At 39.1% G+C, this 17716-nt stretch overlaps 2 non-coding genes across 2 annotated transcripts; one reads left to right on the forward strand and one right to left on the reverse strand.

The window, feature by feature from the left end:
- Window positions 1–945: 945 nt before the first annotated feature.
- LOC148554856 (small nucleolar RNA R71) lies at window positions 946–1053 on the reverse strand. The gene has a single exon (XR_015887255.1). It is a non-coding gene; the product is annotated as a small nucleolar RNA R71 (small nucleolar RNA).
- A 6940-nt stretch (window positions 1054–7993) lies between these two features.
- LOC148554857 (small nucleolar RNA R71) lies at window positions 7994–8101 on the forward strand. The gene has a single exon (XR_015887102.1). It is a non-coding gene; the product is annotated as a small nucleolar RNA R71 (small nucleolar RNA).
- Window positions 8102–17716: the final 9615 nt, after the last annotated feature.

Consider the following 17716-nt stretch of genomic DNA (forward strand, 5'->3'; position numbering starts at 1 on the left):
TTGTTTCTTAACTTTTTCAAAACCACCTAACTAACTCTCTCTCTCTCATTTTTCGAAAATATCTCTCCCCTTTTTCAAAATTTCTTTTTAATTTATTAATTATTTTAATTTTCAAAACTTAATTTTCGAAAAATTACTAAATATTTTTCAAAAACTGTTTTCAAAAATCACTAACTCCTTTTCAAAATCAATTTTCGAAAATTCCTTCCTTCTCTCTCATCCTATTCTATTTATTCATTCATATCCTAACATCTCATCTCACATCTCTTCCATTCGTACAGTTGTATTTCTTCCTTTACATCACATCCTTTATCTCCCCCTTTTCTTCTACTCACATAAGGGAACCTCTATACTGTGGTAAAGAGAATCTCTATTATTGTTATTATTTTTCTGTGCCTTCTTCTTTGTCATATGAGCAGGAGCAAGGATAAGAGCATTCTTGTGGAAGCAGATCCAGAAACTGAAAGGACTCTGAAGAGAAAATTAAGAGAAGCTAAAATACAACAATCCAGAGAAAACCTTTCAGAAATTTTTGAACAGGAAGAGGAGATGGCAGCCGAAAATAATAATAATATAAGGAAGATGCTTGGTGACTTTACTGCACCTAATTCCAATTTACATGGAAGAAGCATCTCCATTCCTGCCATTGGAGCAAACAATTTTGAGCTGAAACCTCAATTAGTTTCTCTGATGCAGCAGAATTGCAAGTTTCATAGACTTCCATCTGAAGATCCTTTTCAGTTCTTAACTGAATTCTTGCAGATATGTGATACTGTTAAGACTAATGGAATAGATCTTGAAGTCTACAGGCTCATGCTTTTCCCTTTTGCTGTAAGAGACAGAGCTAGATTATGGTTGGATTCCCAACCCAAAGACAGCCTGAACTCTTGGGATAAGCTGGTCACGGCTTTCTTAGCCAAGTACTTTCCTCCTCAAAAGCTAAGCAAGCTTAGAGCTGATGTTCAAACCTTCAGACAGAAAGAAGGTGAATCCCTCTATGAAGCTTGGGAAAGATACAAACAGTTGACCAAAAAGTGTCCTTCTGACATGCTTTCAGAATGGACCATCCTGGATATATTCTATGATGGTTTATCTGAGCTATCAAAGATGTCATTGGATACCTCTGTAGGTGGATCCATTAACCTAAAGAAAACGCCTGCAGAAGCTCAAGAACTCATTGACATGGTTGCTAATAACCAGTTCATGTACACTTCTGAAAGGAATCCTGTAATCAATGGGACGCCTATGAAGAAGGGAGTTCTTAAGGTTGATACTCTGAATGCCATATTGGCTCAGAACAAAATATTGACTCAGCAAGTCAATATGATTTCTCAGAGTCTGCATGGAATGCAAGCTGCATCCAACAGTACTCAAGAGGCATCTTCTGAAGAGGAAGCCTATGATCCTGAGAACCCTGCAATAGCAGAGGTAAATTACTTAGGTGAACCTTATGGAAACACCTATAACTCAACATGGAGAAATCATCCAAATTTCTCATGGAAGGATCAAAAGCCCCAACAAGGCTTTAACAATGGTGGAAGAAACAGGTTTAGCAATAGCAAGCCTTTTCCATCATCAACTTAGCAACAGACAGAGAACTCTGAACAAAATGCTTCTAATTTAGCAAATCTAGTCTCTGATCTATCTAAGGCCACTGTAAGTTTCATGAATGAAACAAGGTCTTCCATTAGAAATTTGGAAGCACAAGTGGGCCAGCTGAGTAAAAGGATCACTGAAATCCCTCCTAGTACTCTCCCAAGCAATACAGAAGAGAACCCAAAAGGAGAGTGCAAGGCCATTGACATAAGCGCCATGGCCGAACCTCTGAGGAGAGGAGAGGACGTGAATCCCAAGGAGGAAGACCTCCTGGGACGTCCAGTGATCAATAAGGAGCTTCCCTCTGGGGAATCAAAGGACTCTAAGGCTCATCTAGAGACCATAGAGCTTCCATTGAACCTCCTTATGCCCTTCATGAGCTCTGATGAGTATTCCTCTTCTGAAGAGAATGAGGATGTCACTGAAGAGCAAACTGCCAAGTTTCTTGGTGCAATCATGAAGCTGAATGCCAAATTGTTTGGCATTGATGCTTGGGAAGTTGAACCTCCCTTGTTCATCAATGAACTAAGTGATCTGGATCAACTGACATTGCCTCAGAAGAGACAGGATCCTGGAAAGTTCATAATACCCTGTACCATAGGCACCATGATCTTTAAGGCTCTGTGTGACCTTGGTTCAGGAATAAACCTCATGCCCCTCTCTGTAATAGAGAAACTGGGAATCTATGGGGTGCAAGCTGCTAAAATCTCACTAGAGATGGCAGACAGCTCAAGAAAACAGGCTTATGGACAAGTAGAAGATGTATTAGTAAAGGTTGAGGGCCTTTACATACCTACTGATTTCATAGTCCTGGACACTGGAAAGGAAGAGGATGAATCCATCATCCTAGGAAGACCTTTCCTGGCCACAGCAAGAGCTGTGATTGATGTTGACAGAGGTGAAATAGTCCTTCAATGGAATGAGAACTCCCTTGTATTCAAAACTCAAGGATCTCCCTCTGCAACCATGGGGAGGAAGCAGGAAAAGCTTCTCTCCAAGCAGAGTCAACCAGAGCCCCCACAGTCAAACTCTAAGTTTGGTGTTGGGAGGCCACAACCAAACTCTAAGTTTGGTGTTGAACTCCCATATCCAAACTCTAAGTTTGGTGTTGGAGAGTTTCAACAAAGCTCTGCACATCTGTGAGGCTCCATGAGAGCCCACTGTCAAGCTATTGACATTAAAGAAGCACTTGTTGGGAGGCAACTCAATGTTTATCTAATTCTTATTTTTCATGTTTTCTTAGGTTCATGATCATGTGGAGTCACAAAATAAACAAAAAAATCAAAAACGGAATCAAAAACAGCAGAAGAAAAATCACACCCTGGAGGAGCATCTGTCTGGCGTTCAAACGCCAGAACAGAGCATAGTTCTGGCGCTGAACGCCCAGAACAAGCATGGTTCTGGCGTTCAACGCCAGAAATGGCAGCAAAGGGGCGTTGAACGCCCAAAAAGGGCACCAACCTGGCGCTGAACGCCCAGAGTTGTGTGCAAGGGCATTTTACATGCCTAAATTGGTGCAGGGATGTAAATGCCTTGACACCTCAGGATCTGTGGACCCCACAGTATCCCCACCTACCTCATCATCTCTCTCCCACCCAATCCCACCCATATGACCGAATACACACTCCCATCCATCTCCTCCATATCCTCTTCTTCTTCTTCTATTCTTTCTTCTTTTGCTCGAGGGCGAGCAACATTCTAAGTTTGGTGTGGTAAAAGCATAGCTTTTTTGTTTTTTCCATAACCATTGATGGCACCTAAGGCCAGAGAAACCTCTAGAAAGAGGAAAGGGAAGACAAAAGCTTCCATCAAGGGTCTATAGCTCAGTGGTAGAACATTTGACTGCAAATCAAGAGATCCCTGAGATACCTCAGGGGATACATTTTCTTCCACACAATTATTGGAAGCAACTAAGGGTGGAACATCAAGAGCACTCCATCATCCTTCATGAAATAAGAGAAGATCAAAAAGCAATGAGGGATGAGCAACAAAGACAAGGAAGAGACATAGAAGAGCTCAAGGACATCACTAAGGTGGACTCATTCCTTGTTCTTACTTTCTCTGTTTTTTCGTTTTATATGTTATGTGCTTATCTATGTTTGTGTCTTCATTACATGATCATTAGTAGTTAGTAACTTTGTCTTAAAGATATGAATGTCCTATGAATCCATCACCTCTCTTAAATGAAAAATGTTTTAATTCAAAAGAACAAGAAGTACATGAGTTTCGAATTTATCCTTGAACTTAGCTTAATTATATTGATGTGGTGACAATGCTTCTTGTTTTCTGAATGTATGCTTGAACAGTGCATATGTCTTTTGAAATTGTTGTTTAAGAATGTTAAATATGTTGGCTCTTGAAAGAATGATGACTAGGAGACATGTTATTTGATAATCTGAAAAATCATAAAAATGATTCTTGAAGCAAGAAAAAGCAGCAAAGAACAAAGCTTGCAGAAAAAAAAAAAGAGGAAAAAAAAATAGAAAGAAAAAGAAAAAACAAGCAGAAAAAGCCAATAACCCTTAAAACCAAAAGGCAAGGGCAAATAAAAAGGATCCCAAGGCTTTGAGCATCAGTGGATAGGAGGACCTAAAGGAATAAAATCCTGGTCTAAGCGGCTAAACCAAGCTGTCCCTAACCATGTGCTTGTGGCGTATAGGTGTCAAGTGAAAACTTGAGACTGAGCGGTTAAAGTCAAGGTCCAAAGCAAAAGAAGAGTGTGCTTAAGAACCCTGGACACCTCTAATTGGGGACTTTAGCAAAGCTGAGTCACAATCTGAAAAGGTTCACCCAATTATGTGTCTGTGGCATTTATGTATCCGGTGGTAATACTGGAAAACAAAGTGCTTAGGGCCACGGCCAAGACTCATAAAGAAGCTGTGTTCAAGAATCATCATACTGAACTAGGAGAGTCAATAACACTATTCGAAATCTGAAGTTCCTATAGACGCCAATCATTCTGAACCTCAATGGATAAAGTGAGATGCCAAAACTATTCAAGAGGCAAAAAGCTATAAGTCCCGCTCATTTAATTGTAGCTATGTTTCATTGATAGTTTGGAATTTATAGTATATTCTCTTCTTTTTATCCTATTTGATTTTCAGTTGCTTGGGGACAAGCAACAATTTAAGTTTGGTGTTGTGATGAGCGGATAATTTATACGCTTTTTGACATTGTTTTTAGTATGTTTTTAGTAGGATCTAGTTACTTTTAGGGATGTTTTCATTAGTTTTTATGTTAAATTCACATTTCTGGACTTTACTATGAGTTTGTGTGTTTTTCTGTGATTTCAGGTATTTTCTGGCTGAAATTGAGGGACTTGAGCAGAAATCAGATTCAGAGGTTGAAAAAGGACTGCTGATGTTGTTGGATTCTGACCTCCCTGCACTCAAAGTGGATTTTCTGGAGCTACAGAACTCGAAATGGCGCGCTTCCAATTGCGTTGGAAAGTAGACATCTAGGACTTTCCAGCAATATATAATAGTCCATACTTTGGTCAAGAATTGATGACGTAAACTGGCGTTCAACGCCAGCCTTCTGCCCAAATCTGGCGTCCAGCGCCAGAAAAGGATCCAAAACCAGAGTTGAACGCCCAAACTGGCACAGAAACTGGCGTTCAACTCCACAAATGGCCTCTGCACGTGTAACACTCAAGCCCAAGCCCAAGCACACACCAAGTGGGCCCCGGAAGTGGATTTATGCATCAATTACTTACTCATGTAAACCCTAGTGACTAGTTTATTATAAATAGGATCTCTTACTATTGTATTAGGCATCTTTGGTCTCAGTTTTAATCTTTTGATCATCTTAGGATCTTAGGATCATCTTTGAATGCATTGTTCTTAGATCAAGGGGGCTGGCCATCTCGGCCATGCCTGGACCTTCACTTATGTATTTTCATACGGTAGAGTTTCTATACTCCATAGATTAAGGTGTGGAGCTCTGCTGTTCCTCAAAGATTAATGCAAAGTACTACTGTTTTCTATTCAATTCTTCTTATTTCTCTTCTAAGATATCCATTCGCACCCAAGAACGTGATGAAGGTGATGATTATGTGTGACGCTCATCATCCTTCCCCCTTATGAACGCGTGCCTGACAAACACTTCTGTTCTACATGAATTAAGCTAGAATGAGTATCTCTTAGATCTCCTAACCAGAATCTTCGTGGCGTAAGCTAGAATGATGGCGGCATTCAAGAGAATCCGGAAGGTCTAAACCTTGTCTGTGGTATTCTGAGTAGGATTCAATGATTGAATGACTGTGACGAGCTTCAAACTCGCGAGTGCTGGGCGTTAGTGACAGATGCAAAAGGAGGGTGAATCCTATTCCAGCATGATCGGAAACCGACAGATGAATAGCCGTGCCGTGACAGGGTGCGTGAGCATATGATTCACTGAGAGGAGGGGATGTAGCCACTGACAACGGTGATGCCCCTGCATAAAGCCAGCCATGGAAAGGAGTAAGACAGATTGAATGAAGATAGCAGGAAAGCAGAGGTTCAGAGGAACAAAAAGCAACTCCATTCGCTTATCTGAAATTCCTACCAATGAATTACATAAGTATCTCTATCCCTTTTATTGTTTATTTTAATCTAATAAAGTATAATGTTTAAATCCGCTTGACTGAGATTTACAAGGTGACCATAGCTTGCTTCATACCAACAATCTCCGTGGGATTCGACCCTTACTCACGTAAGGTATTACTTGGACGACCCAGTGCACTTGCTGGTTAGTTGTATCGAAGTTGTGACAATTATGAATTAAGATCAGAGCACCAAGCTTTGGAGCCATTACCAGGATTTGTTTGAGCCTGGAGATCACAATTTCGTGCACCAGGGGGCTTTGGTTGACTCTGCTTTGAGAGAAGCTTTTTCTGCTTCCTCTCCATGGATGCAGAGAGAGATCCTTGAGTTGTAAACACAAGGTTGTTCTCATTTAATTGAAGGATCAATTCTCCTTTGTCCACATCAATCACAGCTCTTGCTGTGGCTAGGAAAGGTCTTCCTAGGATGATGGATTCATCCTCTTCCTTTCCAGTATCCAGGACTATGAAATCAGCAGGGATGTAAAGGCCTTCAACCTTTACTAACACGTCCTCTACTTGTCCATAAGCCTGTTTTCTTGAATTGTCTGCCATCTCTAATGAGATTTTAGTAGCTTGCACCCCATAGATTCCCAGTTTCTCTATTACAGAGATGGGCATGAGGTTTATCCCTAAACCAAGGTCACACAGAGCCTTAAAGATCATGGTGCCTATGGTACAAGGTATTATGAACTTTTCAGGATCCTGTCTCTTCTAAGGCAATGTCAGTTGATCCAGATCACTTAGTTCATTGGTGAACAAGGGACGTTCATCTTCCCAAGTTTCAATACCAAATAATTTGGCATTTAGCTTCATGATTGCACCAAGAAACTTGGCAGTTTGCTCTTCAGTGACATCCTCATTCTCTTCAGAAGAGGAATACTCATCAGAGCTCATGAATGGCATCAGGAGGTTCAATGGAATCTCTATGGTCTCTAGATGAGTCTCAGATTCCTTTGGTTTCTCAGAGGGAAACTCCTTATTGATCACTGGCCGTCCCAGGAGGTCTTCCTCCTTGGGATTCACGTCCTCTCCTTCCCTTACAGGTTCGGCCATGGTGCTTATATCAATGGCCTTGCACTCTCCTTTTAGATTCTCTTCTGTATTGCTTGGGAGAGTACTAGGAGGGATTTCATTGATCCTTTTACTCAGCTGGCCCACTTGTGCTTCCAAATTTCTAATGGAAGACCTTGTTTCATTCATGAGACTTACAGTGGCCTTGGACAGATTAGAGACTAAGTTTGCCAAATTAGAGGTATTTTGTTCAGAGTTCTCTGTCTGTTGCTGAGTGGATGATGGAAAAGGTTTACTATTGTTAAACCTGTTTCTTCCACCATTATTAAAGCCTTGTTGAGGCCTTTGATCCTTCTATGAGAGATTTGGATGATTTCTCCATGATGGATTATAGGTGTTTCCATATTGTTCACCCATGTAATTTACCTCTGCTATTGCAGGGTTCTCAGGATCATAAGCTTCTTCTTTATAAGAAGCCTCTTGAGTACTGTTGGATGCAGCTTGCATTCCAGTCAAACTCTGAGAAATCATATTGACTTGTTGAGTCAATATTTTGTTCTGAGCCAATATGGCATTCAGAGTATCAATTTCAAGAACTCCCTTCTTCATAGGCGTCCCATTACTCACAGGATTCCTCTCAGAAGTGTACATGAACTGGTTATTAGCAACCATGTCAATGAGTTCTTGAGCTTCTGCAGGCGTTTTCTTTAGGTGAATGGATCCACCTGCAGAAGTATCCAATGACATCTTTGATAGCTCAGATAAACCATCATAGAATATATCTAGGATGGTCCATTCTGAAAGCATGTCAGAAGGACACTTTTTGGTCAACTGTTTGTATCTTTCCCAAGCTTCATAGAGGGATTCACCATCTTTTTGTTTGAAGGTTTGAACATCCACTCTAAGCTTGCTCAGCTTTTGAGGAGGAAAGAACTTGGCTAAGAAAGCCGTGACCAGCTTATCCCAAGAGTTCAGGCTGTCTTTGGGTTGAGAGTCCAACCACACTCGAGCTCTGTCTCTTACAGCAAAAGGGAAAAGCATGAGCCTGTAGACTTCAGAATCTACTCCATTAGTCTTAACAGTATCACAGATCTGCAAAAATTCAGTTAAGAACTGAAAAGGATCTTCAGATGGAAGTCCATAAAACTTGCAGTTCTGCTGCATCAGAGAAACTAGCTGAAGTTTCAGCTTAAAGTTGTTTGCTCCAATGGTAGGAATGGAGATGCTTCTTCCATGTAAATTGGAATTAGGTGCAGTAAAGTCACCAAGCATTCTCCTTGCATTATTATTATTTTCGGCTGCCATCTCCTCTTCTTGTTCGAAAATTTCTGAAAGGTTATCTCTGGATTGTTGTATTTTAGCTTCTCTTAGTTTCCTTTTCAGAGTCCTTTCAGGTTCTAGATCTGCTTCAACAAGAATATTTTTGTCTTTGCTTCTGCTCATATGAAAAAGAGAGAACAGAAAAATAATAATAATAGGGATCCTTTTTACCACAATATAGAGGTCCCAGTGTGAGTAGAAGAAAAGAAGAAGAAGAAATTCGAACACAGATGGAAGAGAGGGTTCGAATTTGGGTGAGATGAAGTGTTAGTAGATGAATAAATAAATAGAAGGAGATGAGAGAGAAGGAGAATTTTCGAAAATAATTTTTGAAAAAGAGTTAGTGATTTTCGAAAATAGTTTTTAAAAAAGGTTAGTAGTTTTCGAAAATTAAGATTTAAAAAGTGAAATAATTAGTTAATTAAAAAGAAATTTTGAAAAAGAGGGAGATATTTTCGAAAATTGGAGAGAGAGAGTTAGTTAGGTAGTTTTGAAAAAGATAAGAAACAAACAAAAAGTTAGTTAGTTAGTTAAAACAAATTTTGAAAAGATAAGAAGTTAGGAAGTTAGAAAAGGTATTTTGAAATCAAATTTTTTTGAAAAAGATAAGATAAGAAGATATTTTTGAAAAGATATGATTGAAATTAGTTTTGAAAAAGATTTGATTTTTAAAATCACAATTAATGACTTGATTCACAAGAAATCACAAGATATGATTCTAGAATTTAAAGTTTGAATCTTTCTTAACAAGCAAGTAACAAACTTGAAATTTTTGAATCAAAACATTAATTGTTATTGTTATTTTCGAAAATTTGATGTAAAATTAAGAAAAATATTTTTGAAAAATATTTTTATAATTTTCGAAAATAACTAAAAAAAATTGAAAAAGATTTTATTTTTGAAAAAGATAAGATTTTTAAATTGAAAATTTGATTTGACTCATAAAAACAACTAGATTTTAAAAATTTTTGAAAAAGTCAAATCTAATTTTCGAAATTTTAAGAGAGAAAAAAGGAAAGATATTTTTTTGATTTTTGAATTTTTATGATGAGAGAGAAAAACAAGAAAAATGATGCAATGCATGAAAGTTATGGATCAAAACATGTGATGCATGCAAGAATGCTATGAATGTCAAGATGAACACCAAGAACACTATGAAGATCATGATGAACATCAAGAACATATTTTTGAAAAATTTTTAATGCAAAGAAAACATGCAAGACACCAAACTTAGAATTCGTTAATGCTTAGACACTAAGAATTCAAGAATGCATATGAAAAACAAGAAAAGACACAAAACATGCAAATGCAAAGATCAAACAAGAAGACTTACCCAGAACAACTTGAAGATCATGAAGAACATCAAGAACATGAGAGTTTTTGAAAAATGCAAGATGAGTATGCAATTGCTACCAAACTTATAACATGACTCAAGACTCAAACAAGAAACACAAAAAATATTTTTGATTTTTATGATTTTCTAATTTTTTTGTATTTTTATTTTATATTTTTCGAAAATCATTTTGAAAAAAGAAAAATAAGGATTCCAAAATTTTTAATATGAATTCCAAGAATCTTATGCTCTTTAGTCTAAAGCTCCAATCAAAGGATCAGGCATGGCTTAATAGCCAGCCAAGCTTTAGTATGTATTGATACTTTTCATGTATAGAGCAACTAAGTGTGTGAGAATCTCTTCATTTGTGATGGTAAGTTGAAACCCCAGTCCAAAAAAATTAGACATGGCTTACAGCCAGCCAGGATTTAACAAATCATCATGAAACACTATAATTCATTCTTAAAAATTCTGAAGAAAAAAATATTTTTGAAAACATTTATTTTAAATTTTTTTCGAAAACAAAGGAGAAAATTTTGAAAGATTTTTTTTTTTGAAAAATTTTTGAAAATAAAACAAAAAAAGAAAATTACCTAATCTGAGCAACAAGATGAACCGTCAGTTGTCCAAACTCGAACAATCCCCGGCAACGGCGCCAAAAACTTGGTGCGCAGAAATTGTGATTACACTTTGATTATGTAAAATTCATCGCTCTTTCTTTCCCTGGTAATGGCGCCAAAAACATGATGCCAATACCATGGTTCACAACTTCGCACAACTAACCAGCAAGTACACTGGGTCTCCCAAGTAATACCTTACGTGAGTAAGGGTCGAATCCCACGGAGATTGTTGGTATGAAGCAAGCTATGGTTACCTTGTAAATCTCAGTCAGGCGGATATAAAATAGTAATGGGGTTTTCGAAAATAATTAATAAAATAGGGATAGAAATACTTATGTAAATCATTGGTGAGAATTTCAGATAAGCGAATAGAGATGCTTTCGTTCCTCTGAACCTTTGCTTTCCTGCTATCTTCATCCAATCAGTCTTACTCCTTTTCATGGCTGGCTTTATGTAATGGATCACCATTGTCAATGGCTACTTTCGGTCTTCTCTCGGGAAAATGATCCAAATGCCCTGTCACGGCACGGCTAATCGTCTGGAGGCATCACCCTTGTCAATGGTTACATCCTATCCTCTCAGTGAAAGTGGTCAACTCACCCTGTCACGGCACAGCTATTCATCTGTCGGTTCTCGATCATGCTGGAATAGGATTTACTATCCTTTTGCGTCTGTCACTACGCCCAGCAATCGCGAGTTTGAAGCTCGTCACAGTCATTCAATCATTGAATCCTACTTGAAATACCACAGACAAGGTTTAAACTTTCCGGATTCTCTTGAATGCCACCATCATTCTAGCTTACACCACGAAGATTCCGATTAAGAGATCTAAGAGATACTCATTCAATCTAATGTAGAACGGAAGTGGTTGTCAGGCACGCGTTCATAGGGAATGATGATGATTGTCACGTTCATCACATTCAGGTTGAAGAGCGAATGAATATCTTAGAAGCGAAATAAGATGAATTGAATAGAAAACAGTAGTACTTTGCATTAATCTTTGAGGAACAGCAGAGCTCCACACCTTAATCTATGGAGTGCAGGAACTCTACCGTTGAAAATACATAAGTGAAAGGTCCAGGCATGGCCGAATGGCCAGCCCCTCTGATCTAAGAACCAGGCGTCCAAAGATAATCCTAAGATTCAAAGATGTCTAATACAATAGTAAAAGGTCCTATTTATAATAAACTAGCTACTAGGGTTTACAGAAGTAAGTAATTGATGCATAAATCCACTTCTGGGGTCCACTTTGTGTGTGCTTGGGCTGAGCTTGAATGTTACACGTGCAGAGGTCATTCTTGGAGTTGAACGCCAGCTTTTGTGCCAGTTTGGGCGTTGAACTCCACTTTGCAACTTGTTTCTGGTGCTGGACGCCAGAATTGGGCAGAGAGCTGGCGTCGAACGCCAGTTTGCGTCGTCTAAACTCGGGCAAAGTATGGACTATTATACATTTCTGGAAAGCCCTGGATGTCTACTTTCCAACGCAATTGGAAACGCGCCATTTCGAGTTCTGTAGCTCTAGAAAATCCACTTTGAGTGCAGGGAGGTCAGAATCCAACAGCATCAGCAGTCCTTCTTCAACCTCTGAATCTGATTTTTGCTCAAGTCCCTCAATTTCAGCCAGAAAATATCTGAAATCACAGAAAAATACACAAACTCATAGTAAAGTCCAGAAATGTGAATTTAACATAAAAACTAATGAAAATATCCCTAAAAGTAACTAGATCCTACTAAAAACATACTAAAAACAATGTCAAAAAGCGTATAAATTATCCACTCATCATGATGTTTTTAGTATGTTTTTAGTAGGATCTAGTTACTTTTAGGGATGTTTTTATTAGTTTTTATGTTAAATTCACATTTCTGGACTTTACTATGAGTTTGTGTGTTTTCTGTGATTTCAGATATTTTCTGGTTGAAATTGAGGGACTTGAGCAAAAATCAGATTCAGAGGTTGAAGAAGGACTACTGATGCTGTTGGATTCTGACCTCCCTGACCTCCCTGTTGGATTCAAACTCGCGAGTGTTGGGCGTAGTGACAGACGCAAAAGGAAGAGACATAGAAGAGCTCAAGGACATCATTGGTTCCTCAAGAAGAAAACGCCACCATCACTAAGGTGGACTCATTCCTTGTTCTTAAATTCTCTGTTTTTTGTTTTCTTATGTTAAGTGCTTATCCATGTTTGTGCCTTATTACATGATCATTAGTATTTAGTAACTTTGTCTTAAAGTTATGAATGTCCTATGAATCCATCACCTCTCTTAAATGAAAACTGTTTTAATTCAAAAGAACAAGAAGTACATGATTTTCGAATTTATCCTTGAACTTAGTTTAATTATATTGATGTGGTGACAATGCTTCTTGTTTTCTGAATGAATGCCTGAACAGTGCATATGTCTTTTGAAGTTGTTGTTCATGAATGTTAAATATGTTGGCTCTTGAAAGAATGATGACAAGGAGACATGTTATTTGATAATCTGAAAAATCATAAAAATAATTCTTGAAGCAAGAAAAAGCAGCAAAAAACAAAGCTTGCAGAAAAAAAATGGCGAAAAAAAATAGAAAAAAAAAAGAGAAAAAGCAAGCAGAAAAAGCCAAAAGCTCTTAAAACTAAGAGGCAAGAGCAAAAAGCCAGTAACCCTTAAAACCAAAAGGCAAGGGTAATAAAAAGGATCCCAAGGCTTAGAGCATCAGTGGATAGGAGGGCCTAAAGGAATAAAATCCTGGCCTAAGCGGCTAAACCAAGTTGTCCCTAACCATGTGCTTGTGGCGTGAAGGTGTCAAGTGAAAACTTGAGACTGAGTGGTTAAAGTCAAGGTCCAAAGCAAAAAAAGAGTGTGCTTAAGAATCCTGGACACCTCTAATTGGGGACTTTAGCAAAGCTGAGTCACAATCTGAAAAGGTTCACACAATTATGTGTCTGTGGCATTTATGTATCCGGTGGTAATACTGGAAAACAAAGTGCTTAGGGCCACGGCCAAGACTCATAAAGTAGCTGTGTTCAAGAATCAACATACTGAACTAGGAGAATCAATAACACTATCTGAACTCTGAGTTCCTATAGATGCCAATCATTCTGAACCTCAATGGATAAAGTGAGATGCCAAAACTATTCAAGAGGCAAAAAGCTACAAGTCCCGCTCATCTGATTGGAGCTATGTTTCATTGATAGTTTGGAATTTATAGTATATTCTCTTCTTTTTATCCTATTTGATTTTCAGTTGCTTGGGGACAACCAATAATTTAAGTTTGGTGTTGTGATGAGCGGATAATTTATACGCTTTTTGGCATTGTTTTTAGTATATTTTTAGTAGGATCTAGTTACTTTTAGGGATGTTTTTATTAGTTTTTATGTTAAATTCACATTTCTGGACTTTACTATGAGTTTGTGTGTGTTTCTGTAATTTCAGGTATTTTCTGGCTGAAATTGAGGCACTTGAGCAAAAATCAGATTCAGAGGTTGAAGAAGGACTACTGATGCTGTTGGAGTCTGACCTCCCTGCACTCAAAGAGAATTTTCTGGAGATACAGAACTCAAAATGGCGCGCTTCCAATTGCGTTGGAAAGTAGACATCCAGGGCTTTCCAGCAATATATAATAGTCCATACTTTGGCCGAGTTTAGACGATGCAAAAGGGCGTTGAACGCCAGTTCTACGCTACAGTCTGGAGTTAAACGCCAGAAACACGTCACGAACCAGAGTTGAACACCAAAAACACGTTACAACTTGACGTTCAACTCCAGAAAGAGCCTCTGCACGTGTAACATTCAAGCTCAGCCCAAGCACACACCAAGTGGGCCCTGGAAATGGTTTTATGCATCAATTACTTACTTCTGTAAACCCTAGTAACTAGTTTAGTATAAATAGGACTTTTTACTATTGTATTAGATCATCTTGGGACGTCTGGTTCTTAGATCAGGGGGGCTGGCCATTCGGCCATGCCTGAACCTTTCACTTATGTATTTTTAACGGTAGAGTTTCTACACTCCATAGATTAAGGTGTGGAGCTCTGCTGTTCCTCATGAATTAATGCAAAGTACTACTGTTTTTCTATTCAATCCAACTTATTCTGCTTCTAAGATATTCATTCGCACTTCAACATGAATGTGATGAACATGAAAATCATCATCATTCCCCCACGAACGCATGCCTGACAACCACTTCCATTCCACCTTAGATTGGATAATTATCTCTTGGATCTCTTAATCAGAATCTTCGTGGTATAAGCTAGATTGATGGCGGCATTCATGAGAATCCGAAAAGTCTAAACCTTGTCTGTGGTATTCCGAGTAGGATTCTGGGATTGAATGACTGTGACGAACTTCAAACTCGCGAGTGTTGGGCGTAGTGACAGACGCAAAAGGAGGGTGAATCCTATTCCAGTATGGTCGAGAACCTCAGATGATTAGCCGTGCCGTGACAGAGCATTTGTACCATTTTTACAAGAGGATAGGATGCAGCCATTGACCACGGTGATGCCTCCAGATGATTAGCCATGCAGTGACAGCGCATCGGACCATTTTCACAGAGAGGATGAAAAGTATCCATTGACAATGGTGATGTCCTTACATAAAGCCAGCCATGGAAGGGAGTGAGATTGATTGGATGAAGACAGCAGGAAAGCAGAAGTTCAGAGGAACAAACGCATCTCCATACACTTATCTGAAATTCTCACCAATGATATACATAAGTATTTCTATCTCTATATTCTGTCTATTTATTATTTATTTTCGAAAACTCCATAATCAATTATTATCCGCCTGACTGAGATTTACAAGATGACCATAGCTTGCTTCATACCAACAATCTCTGTGGGATCGACCCTTACTCACGTAAGGTTTATTACTTGGACGACCCAGTGCACTTGCTGGTTAGTTGTGCGAAGTTGTGAAGTTATGTTTGGACCATGGTTCTATACACCCGTTTTTGGGGCCATTGCCAAGGAGAGAACGAATAACAAATTTTACAACCTCAGAGTAATAATTTCGCGCACCAGCCGTTCAAAGAACGGGTGAAAAACAATTTAAAATGAGAAAGTTATGTTCGTCGGAAGATTGGGGGTTGAATCTGTAAATTCTGCAACTTTTAACTTAGAAAATTTTTAGCAGAATGACCCTCCGCGCGTAGGCGCACTTGGCGCGTACGCGCCGTTCTTCGAGAAAGCACCATCCACGCGTGCGCGTGGTGTGGCGGGCGCGTCGATACGCTGCACCAAATGCCCAGCCATTTTCCAGAGAGTTGTGCCATAGTTGTGCCAGTTTTGTGCCTGGGGCGCAAGAGCACCCACGCGTACGCGTGGCTGACGCTTGCGTGTCGTTTGGCTAATTTTCAATCCGCGCATTCGCGCGTATGACGCTTGCACGTCGATGAGTTTTAAGGCCATCCATGCGTGCGCGTGGAGTGCGCGTACGCGTGGCCCTGTTTTCATCCCAAAGTTGATTTTTGAGTTTTAAAAGCCAAATTTCATACTTCTAAGCCTCCGATCTCACCACTTATGTCTTGAATCATTATGATTTGCCTAGCATGAGAAAAAGGGCTAGTGAATGTGGTAACTTGCGAGTGAAGCAAGGGGAAAAATGAATGATCATTGAGGATCAAAGATGATTATGTGAGATGCGGAGGATGGCGGTGGAAGTGCTTGTTGTGCCATGGGCCGAGGGGCCGTAATTGTTAATGAATTGGCTGGTTATGGATTTAACCGTGAGCCGGATGGCTAGATTATTGCCGTGTTACGGTGGAGCCATGATTATGGCTAAGTATAAATGCATATATGCTGTTGAATGAATTGTGAATGTTTGCATTTCCACCATCGGAGATGAGGGTTTCCCTGGGAGGAAGCAGTGGCTAGCCACCACGTGCTCCAGGTTGAGACTCGAAGCTCTTTTGACCCTATGTCGTAAGTGTGGCCGGGCACTGTGAAAGGCCCGGATGAGCTCGCCCTCGTAAATATTCACCAGTGAGGGTGATGGATATGGATCATGATTATGATCAAGTTTTTGATGAGTATAACTCGAGTTGGGGATGCGCGACAGAGGGACAGTCCAATGGTTAGCTACCAGGACTTGTCGGGTTGTCTCTATAACCGACAGATGATATCGTCAGCCACTAGAGACAGGCATGCATCATAAGCATACTACATGAATTGTTTGAGATTGCCTATTTTGACTGTATATTACTTGCTAATTGTCTAAATGCCTTATCTGTTCCTAATTGTAAATCTCTTGTCTGATATAACTGTGTTTGCTATATTATACTCCTGCTGGTGGTTGGGAGGTCTGAAAGAATTGGAAAGGGAAGTATTAGTTAGACTGAAGAATCTTTAGTCAGTTGCCACTTATGGTTTAGCTCGTCTATAAGCTTTGATATTATCTAGAGGAAGTTCTAGGATTGCCTTCGGCTTTCCTCTATTATTATGTATTATATATGTGGAAGCTGTTACTATGCTGGGGACCTCTGGTTCTCACCCATGCAGATTTTGTGGTTTTCAGATGCAGGACGCGAGGCTTCTCGTTGAGGCATGCTGGAGACTTCTGGATTAGCGAAGATCCTTGTTCTCGGGACTCTGTTTTGGTTTATATATCTTGTTTAGATACTTTTATCTCCATTAAATAATACAAACTGTGATGACTCCTCTTATAGGAGGTTTTGGAGATTAGATTTCTGTATTTGTGTCCCTTTGGGGTTTTCCTTATTTTATTATATGTATATATTGCTACGCTCGGACCGGTTATCTTCGCAGCCAGATTTTGAGTCTTGATATTCCTGCTTTTGACACTCTTTGTATATATATGATCTTGCGTTAGCTTATCCTTTGCTCGTTACGTTATCGATCGGAGTGTTGCGCGTTCGAGTTACGGTTTTTGTTTACCCCCTTTTCTACAAAGGCTCCTAGCTATAATCAATTATTCATACTACTATATGTACTAAATTTTTTGTTTTAGAGGTCGTAATACCTTGCCATCTCTGAATTATGACTTAAGCATAAGACTCTGTATGGTAGGGTGTTACAATTTCTACAAACAGTTGAATTAGCCTTACAAAAAAGAATAGAGTCGTCTGTAAATAGAAGATGATTGACCTTAGGACAACGCCTATTAATCTGAATGCCCTCAATGAGACTATTTTGTTATGCTTTGTATAGTAAGAAAGAGAGACTTTCTGCACAAAATAACATATAGAAAAGTATAGAGAGACAATAAAAATACTAAATAATGTGAATAATGGAGTAAAAAAGAAAATTAAAATTAAAA

Source organism: Arachis ipaensis, chromosome B6 (assembly GCF_059453495.1).
Source record: "Arachis ipaensis isolate K30076 ecotype BB chromosome B6, ASM5945349v1, whole genome shotgun sequence".
Lineage (NCBI taxonomy): Eukaryota > Viridiplantae > Streptophyta > Magnoliopsida > Fabales > Fabaceae > Arachis > Arachis ipaensis.